This window comes from Mus caroli, unplaced genomic scaffold (genome assembly GCF_978045245.1).
Source record: "Mus caroli unplaced genomic scaffold, Mus_caroli_1 scaffold_19, whole genome shotgun sequence".
Classification (NCBI taxonomy): Eukaryota; Metazoa; Chordata; class Mammalia; order Rodentia; family Muridae; genus Mus; species Mus caroli.
In genome coordinates this window covers 2807580-2816000 of record NW_028227274.1, presented here as the reverse complement: position 1 = coordinate 2816000, position 8421 = coordinate 2807580, and positions in this window count along the sequence as shown.

Genomic DNA, 8421 nt, shown 5'->3' with positions numbered 1-8421 from the left:
AGTCAGCTATTGGATGGATCACAGGGCTCCCAATGGAGGAGCTAGAGAAAGTACCCAAGGAGCTAAAGGGAACTGCAACCCTATAGGTGGAACAACAATATGAACTAACCAGTACCCCGGAGCTCTTGTGTCTAGCTGCATATGTATCAAAAGATGGCCTAGTCAGCCATCACTGGAAAGAGATGCCCATTGGACTTTCAAACTTTATATGCCCCAGTACAGGGGAACGCCAGGGCCAAAAAGGAGGAGTGGGGTGGGTGGGTATGGGGGACTTTTGGGATAGCATTGGAAATGTAAATGAGGAAAATACCTAATAAAAAATTTTAAAAACCTGGAAAACCTGGATGAAATGGACAAATTTCTAGACAGATACCAGGTACCAAAGTTAAATCAGGATCAGATTAATGACCTAAACAGTTCTATATCCCCTAAAGAAAAAGAAGCAGTCATTAATAGTCTCCCAACCAAAGAAAGCCCAGGATCAGATGGGTTTAGTGCAGAGTTCTATCAGACCTTCAAATAAGATCTAATTCTAGTTCTTCTCAAACTATTCCACAAAATAGAAACAGAAGATATTCTACCCAATTCATTCTACAAAGCCACAGTTACTCTGATACCTAAACGACAGAAAGACCCAAAAAAGAAAGAGAACTTCAGACCAATTTCCCTTATGAATATCGATGGAAAAATACTCAATAAAATTCTTGCTAACCAAATCCATGAACACATCAAAACAATCATCCATCCTGACCAAGTAGGTTTCATTCCAAGGATGCAGGGATGGTTTAATATACGGAAATCTATCAACGTAATCTACTATATAAACAAACTTAAAGACAAAAACCACATGATCATCTCATTAGATGCAGAGAAAACATTTGACAAAATCCAACACCCATTCATGATAAAAATCTTGGAAAGATCAGGAATTCAAGGCCCATACCTAAACACGATAAAAGCAATCTACAGCAAACCAGTAGCCAACATCAAAGTAAATGGTGAGAAGCTGGAAGCAATCCCACTAAAATCAGAGACTAGACAAGGCTGCCACTTTCTCCCTATACAATATAATACTTGAATTCCTAGCCAGAGCAATTGGACAACAAAAGGAGATCAAGGGGATACAAATTGGCAAGGAAGAAGTCAAACTATCACTTTTTGCAGATGATATGATAGTAAATATAAGTGACCCTAAAAATTCCACCAGAGAACTCCTAAACCTGATAAACAGCTTCAGTGCAGTAGCTGGATATAAAATTAACTCAAACAAGTCAATGGCCTTTCTCTACACAAAGGCTGAGAAAGGAATTGTGAATATTGTGAAACAACACCCTTCACAATAGTCACAAATAATATAAAATACCTTGGTGTGGCTTTAACTAAGGAAGTGAAAGATCTGTATAATAAAACCTTCAAGTCTCTGAAGATAGAAATCAAAGAAGATCTCAGAAGATGGAAAGATCTCCCATGCTCATGGATTAGCAGGATCAATATAGTAAAAATGGCTATCTTGCCCAAAGCAATCTACAGATTCACTGCAATCCCCATCAAAACTCCAACTCAATCCTTTAATGAATTAGAAAGGGCAATTTGCAAATTCATCTGGAATAACAAAAAAACCTAGGATAGAAAAAAATCTCAACAGCAAAAGAATCTCTGGTGGAATCACCATGCCTGACCTAAAGCTGTACTATAGAGCAATTATGATAAAAACTGCATGGTACTGGTATAGCAACAGACAAGTAGACCAATGGAATAGGATTGAAGACCCAGAAATGAACCCACACATCTATGGTCACTTGATCTTTGACAAGGGAGCTAAAACCATCCAGTGGAAAAAAGACAGCATTTTCAACAAATGGTGCTGGCACAACTGGCAGTTAAATGTAGAAAAATGAGAATTGATTCATTCTTATCTCTGTGAATAAAGCTCAACTCTAAGTGGATCAAGAAACTCCACATAAAACCAGAGACACTGAAACTTACAGAGGAAAAAGTGGGGAAAAAGCCTTGAAGGTATAGGCACAGGGGAAAAATTCTTGATCAAAACAGCAATGGCTTGTCCTGTAAGATGAATTGACAAATGGGACCTCATAAAATTGCAAAGCTTCTCTAAGGCAAAAGACACTGTCAATAACACAAAAAGGCCACCAATAGATTGGGAAAGGATCTTTACTAATCCTAAATCCTATAGGGGAGTCATATCCAATATATACAATGAACTCAAGAAGCTGCACTCCAGAAAATCAAATAACCCTATTAAAAATGGGGTACAGAGCTAAACAAAGAATTCTCAACTGAGGAATACCGAATGGCTGAGAAGCACCTGAAAAAAAATGTTCAACATCCTTAATCATCAGGGAAATGCAAATCAAAACAACCCTGAGATTCCACCTCACACCAGTCAGAATGGCTAAGATCAAAAACTTAGGTGACAGCATATGCTAGCGAGAATGTGGTGAAAGAGGGACACTCCTCTATTGGTGGGATTGCAAGCTGGTACAACCACTCTGGAAATCAGTCTGGAGGTTCCTCAGAATATTGGACATAGTACTACTGGAAGATCCAGCAATACCTCTCCTGGGCATATACCCAGAAGATGCAATAAGGACACATGCTCCACTATGTGCATAGCAGCCTTATTTATAATAGCCAGATGCTTGAAAGAACCCTGATGTACTTCAACAGAAGAGTGGATACAGAAAATGTGGTACATTTACACAATGGAGTACTACTCAGCTATTAAAAACAATGAATTTATGAAATTCTTAGGCAAATGGATGGATTTGGAGAATATCTTTCTGAGTGAGGTAACCCAATCACAAAAGAACTTATATGATATGTACTCACTGATAAGTGGATATTAGCCCATAAAGTTAGAATACCCAAGATACAATTTGCAAAACATATGAACGTCAAGAAAAAGGAAGACCAAAGTGAGGATACTTCATTCTTCCTTCAAATGGGGAACAAAACACCCATGAAAGGAGTTACAGAGACAAAGTTTGGAGCTGAGACAGAAGGAAGGCCCATCCCGATACTGCCCCACCTGGGGATCCATCCCATAAACAGTCACCAAACCCTGACACTATTGCATATGCCAGCAAGATTTTGCTGACAGGACCCTGATTCAGCTGTCTCGTGTGAGACTATTCCAGTGCCTTGCAAATACAGAAGTGGATGCTCACAGTCATCTATTGGTTGGAACACAGGGCCCCCAATGGAGGAGCTAGAGTAAGTACCCAAGGATCTGCAATTCTATAGGAAGAACAATAATGTGAACTGACCAGAACCCCCCAGAGCTTGTGTCTCTAGCTGCATTTGTAGCAGAAGGTGGCCTAGTCAGTCATCAGTGGGAGGAGAGACCTTTGGTCTTGCGAAGATTATATGCCCTAGTACAGGGGCCAGGAACAGGAGTGGGTGGGTAAGGGAGCAGGGCAGAGGGAGGGTATAGGGGACTTTCAGGATAGCATTTGAAATGTAAAGGAAGAAAATATCTAATAAAAATTGTTTTTGAAATTAAAAAGAATTTAAGAGAGTTATAGAGCGAAGTTAAAGCTTGACACCATGTGGCAGAGTTGGAGTTTCTGAAGAGACCAGGAGCGGCCATAGTGACGGTGTAGTCACTTGAGACTTCAGGATATTGGAAATTCGAGTATCATAGGATGACCACCAAGAGATGCTAAGTGGAGCTGGCTCTAGTGAGCCTATGGGACAAGCTGTGTGTGCTGCAGATTGCATAGCCAGAGAAGTGAAGCTGCCCAAGGCTCCTGGAGTCTGTAAATAAAACTGCAAGTTCCAGACATTGGACACCAAGTTATTTACACTGTTCCGGTTTGGTTTGGTTTTAATCTGATTTTAATGGTGACCAGGTTCTTCCATTTTGAAATAAGAAAGTATTTAACTTATTTTGGATTTTAAGTAACCCAGAGTTAAGAGACTTAGGTTATTTTAAAGACACTTTGAACTTTAAAGTGTTTGAATTTTTAAAAGACTGTGGGGCTTCTAAAGTTATAATGTTTTATGTTGTGATATTAACATAGATCTTTGGGACAGAAAAAGAAAAGTTTATTATTTAATAGTGGTGTGTTTATCCATCAAGACAAAGGGTCAACTGTGCTCATTAGCTTTTGTCAAGTTGTTATAAGCTAGTCATCTGAGAAGAGGGAATCTCAATTGAGTAGTTTGCTCTATCACAGTGGCTGGTTAGGCATGTCTGTGGTGGGCATGTCTGTGGTGGGCATGTCTGTGGTGGGCATGTCTGTGGTGGACATGTCTGTGGTGGGCATGTCTGTGGTGGGCATGTTTGTGGGACATTATCTTGATTGATGATTGATGAGAGCTCTGGCCACTGTGTGCAGTGGCATCTTTGGACATGTGGTCTCAGGTTTATGAAAGGAAAGCTTAGCAGACACTGGTGAGTAAGGCAGTAAGCTGCATTCTCCCATGGCTGTTTTATTTACCTCCTACCTTGAGTTCCATTGCTGACTGCCCTTCATGCTGGACTGCAATTATGACATTTAAATCAAATGAACCCTTTGATCTTGTCAGTCATAATACTTATCACAGAGATAGAAAGGAAATCAAGCCTCTATGAAGGAAATAAGATAGTTTCCAGGAAAATGTCTAGATATCTTCAACCCAGGGCCATGAGGTGCTCTGAAAGTTGGCTGTTTTCCTGTAGAAACAAAGCTTTTCCCAATGGAAACATAGCATCTTGGCTTAGTATACAAGACTTTGACTGATCTTCAATGCAGCTGCATACAGTGTACGCTTCCTCTGGTGCTCATCTCTGCTTCCCTGTGAGTTGGGGCACAGGGGGAGGAGGAGGGAGAGAGGAAGGGAGGGAGGAAGAGAGAAAGAAGTATGCAGAAAGATGCAGGAGGGAGTTAAAGGGAGCCAGGAATGAGGGAAGACATATTCACAGCAATCCTAAATTCAAGAGAAGAAACCATCCCACAGAGAGTACAGGGACATCAGGTCTCAAATGTGCTAGCGATTGTTAGTACACCAGGATCCTGTGCCCCTCTGAGCCTGGTTCTTCTCATCCTCTTTCTTTCAGCTTTGCTTCATTTAAGCTTTTTTTCTTGTTGATGATTTTTCTGCAGCTAAACCATATTTCCTTTTTCACCACTGAACTGGTGAATTTTGGTGATTGGGTTGTTTCCAGCTTAGAATAGATGGATTGAAAACATTTGCGTCGACTGGGGTTTTGAGTAAAGAGGTTTTCACTTGGCCAGATAGATGCCTAGGTGTGAGTCTCTGAGATTTGGAGGCAAGCATATATTTAACTCTTTAAGGCACCACTGCCATTTTTCTGAGGTTGCCTTGTGCAGTATATAAAGGTGTGTAAGGGGTTGGCTGTGTCCTGCTCAGTCCCTGTCCCCTCCATTTTAGCAAGTGCTCAGGGATGTTTGTCTGCCTCTGGCTTTTACTTGTCACTTTCTTCTGGATTGATGATGCTGAGTGTGTTTTATTGGGTACATTTGCATCTGTTTCTTCTTTGATAAGATATCATCATAAATATATTGTCCATTGTTAAAACTGGGTGGATTATTTTGTGAATTTTGAGAGTTTTAAGATATATTCTCTGCACAAATTATTAGATATGTGATTTACAAATATTTTCTTTTGTGATATTTTCTTATTTTTTTAAAGTTATGTCTTTATACAATTATGTATGTGCTTGTGTATGTTTGCTCACCTGTACATATAGAAACCAGGAGTACGTGTTGGGCCTCTTCCTGTATGCTCTCCACCTTATTTGTTGAGACAGGGTCTCTTACTGAATGTGGAGCTCAGTGATTACCAGCTCCTGGCTGACTAGGAAGCTTCTGGGATCTGCCGGTCTCTGACCCTTTGTGCTGTGGTCCCAAATGCACATCACTGCATTCAGCCTTCCCATAGGTGCTAGAGATCCAGTTGTATGTTCTCATGCTTGTACACCAAGAACTTCACCCACTGAGCCATTTCCTTAGCATTGTCTTGATGTCTTTTGAAGATAATTTTTTTTATTACGTATTTCCTCAATTACATTTCCAATGCTATCCCAAAAGTCCCCCATACCCTCCCCCCACTTCCCTACCCACCCATTCCCATTTTTTTGGCCCTGACGTTCCCCTGTACTGGGGCATATAAAGTTTTGTGTGTCCAATGGGCCTCTCTTTCCAGTGATGGCCGCCTAGGCCATCTTTCGATACATATGCAGCTAGAGTCAAGAGCTCCAGGGTACTGGTTAGTTCATAATGTTGTTCCACCTATTGGGTTGCAGTTCCCTTTAGCTCCTTGGGTACTTTCTCTAGCTCTTCCATTGGGAGCCCTGTGATCCATCCAATAGCTGACTGTGAGCATCCACTTCTGTGTTTGCTAGGCCCCGGCATAGTCTCACAAGAGACAGCTATATCTGGGTCCTTTCAGCAAAATCTTGCTAGTGTATGCAATGGTGTCAGTGTTTGGAAGCTGATTATGGGGTGGATCCCTGGATATGGCAGTCTCTAGATGGTCCATCCTTTCATCTCAGCTCCAAACTTTGTCTCTGTAACTCCTTACTTAGGATACCCAAGATATAAGATACAATTTGCTAAACGCATGAAACTCAAGAAGAATGAAGACCACAGTGTGGACACTGTGCCTCTTCTTAGAATTGGGAACAAAACACTCATGGAAGATAAAATTTTTAATGAACTCCAATTTACAGCACCCCTCTCCCTTAAAAATCAGGGGTTTTTTTTTTTTCTTTTTTAGCATTATACCTAGGAAAGTTTGGTGTATTCCAATGTCTCAAAATTTTTTGTTTGTTTTTAATTTTTTTAGAAAGTTCATAGTTTTTAGTTTACAGGAGGCCTTGGTGATGTTTAAGATATAGAACTTGTTCTCAGTCCTTAAGAACTGGTGGATGAAAGGGTTCTAGTCTCTCGATATCTCTCCGCAATAAGGTAAGTCTACATTCAGCAAGCTTCATAAGACAAGGCTGTGGTTGGGCTGCAAGCTCAAGCTGAGGGGAGGATGTACATTAGGTAACTTGTAGTCCATGGGGTAAATGGACTGCCATTAAAATGTGAGATACAAAAATTAGTGTATTACAGTGTATTACACCTGTAATCTCAATACTCAGGAGCCTGAGGCAGGAGGGTTACAAGTTCCAGGCCAGCTTGGGTTGCAAGGTGAGACCAAAAAATTCTGTAATACGTACAGAGTGATTCATCAGCACTTTATGGTTCAGCACGGTACTGGGAGGAATGCATTCTCAAAGGAAGTGTTTATTATCACTCTCCCAGGTTGGCTCAGGCTCCGGCTCCCACTCCTGCTCTAGGTCTGCTTCCGTTAATCTCGTCTATGTTTTATACTGAATGTGCGTGTGTTTTTGGGACTCAAGAAAATTCAATATGTAAAAATGAGTAATTTTCAGGTTTCTATTATACATCTTTGTGAAGTTTAAATTATGTACATTTCTGGTTTCATTTCTTTCTTCTTAACACTGTTCTTCAGACTTCTTGTCACTTAGTGCTCAACTATTTTGTAGTCTTTAATGCCGCAGAATTTGGTAGTATGCACTCCATGTGGCCAGTTTATTCTTGTAGTATCAAATGCTGGATTTTTGGTGTTCCTGACACTGCAAACAATGTTGTTAGCGGCCATGGAAGGAAGGAAGACACTCTGGGAATTTTCTGGGCTGTGTACCCAGGGGTAGGCTGCTGGGGCAGAAAGCAGGGTAGTCCTCATATCCCTATACAAACTCACCTCCCTGTACCATCATCTACATTGACACCTTTTCAAATGCAGGAGGCACCCAGGGCATCTGATGTAGAGTTAACATCCCTTCAGCCTTGACCTTCCACGATGTGGCTGTATGACTCGTTAGTTTTTCAACAATACACTCTCCATGCCTTCGGCTGCCCCCTGACTTCCCTTCAGCCTCCCCTGCATTCTGTTACTTGGTCTCTTTCCAGGGCAGCTTCACAAACAGATCAGAGAGCATCCCCCTTTTCTCAGCACTGGGTTTACTCACTGACACACTCAGGCTTCCCTACCAAGGTGCTACTCCTGGGAGGTGCCTGCTGCTACCTTGCTCAAAAACACTGGTTAGCACTGGTTAGACTGTGCTTGCAAGCTGGGGAGAAGGCAGGATCATCAAAGCCAGCAGACCAATGTCAGAACATGGAGCCAAATAATTAGGCAAATGACAGCTATCTTACATCATTGGTGTTGAAAGATTGACAGTAGTCTGGTTCTTCCTGAGCTGGCCTGGTCTGACCTGGCCTGGCTGGTGATTCATGATTCATTCTGAGCAAATCTGGGAATGGCTGCTAACACCTGTAACTATTGATTTTAGTGTTACAAATAAATTTTAATGGTAGGTAAATTAATAAGCACAGAGTCCAAAAGGCAAGATAGTCAGTCACTAAGATTTTTTGTCCCTTC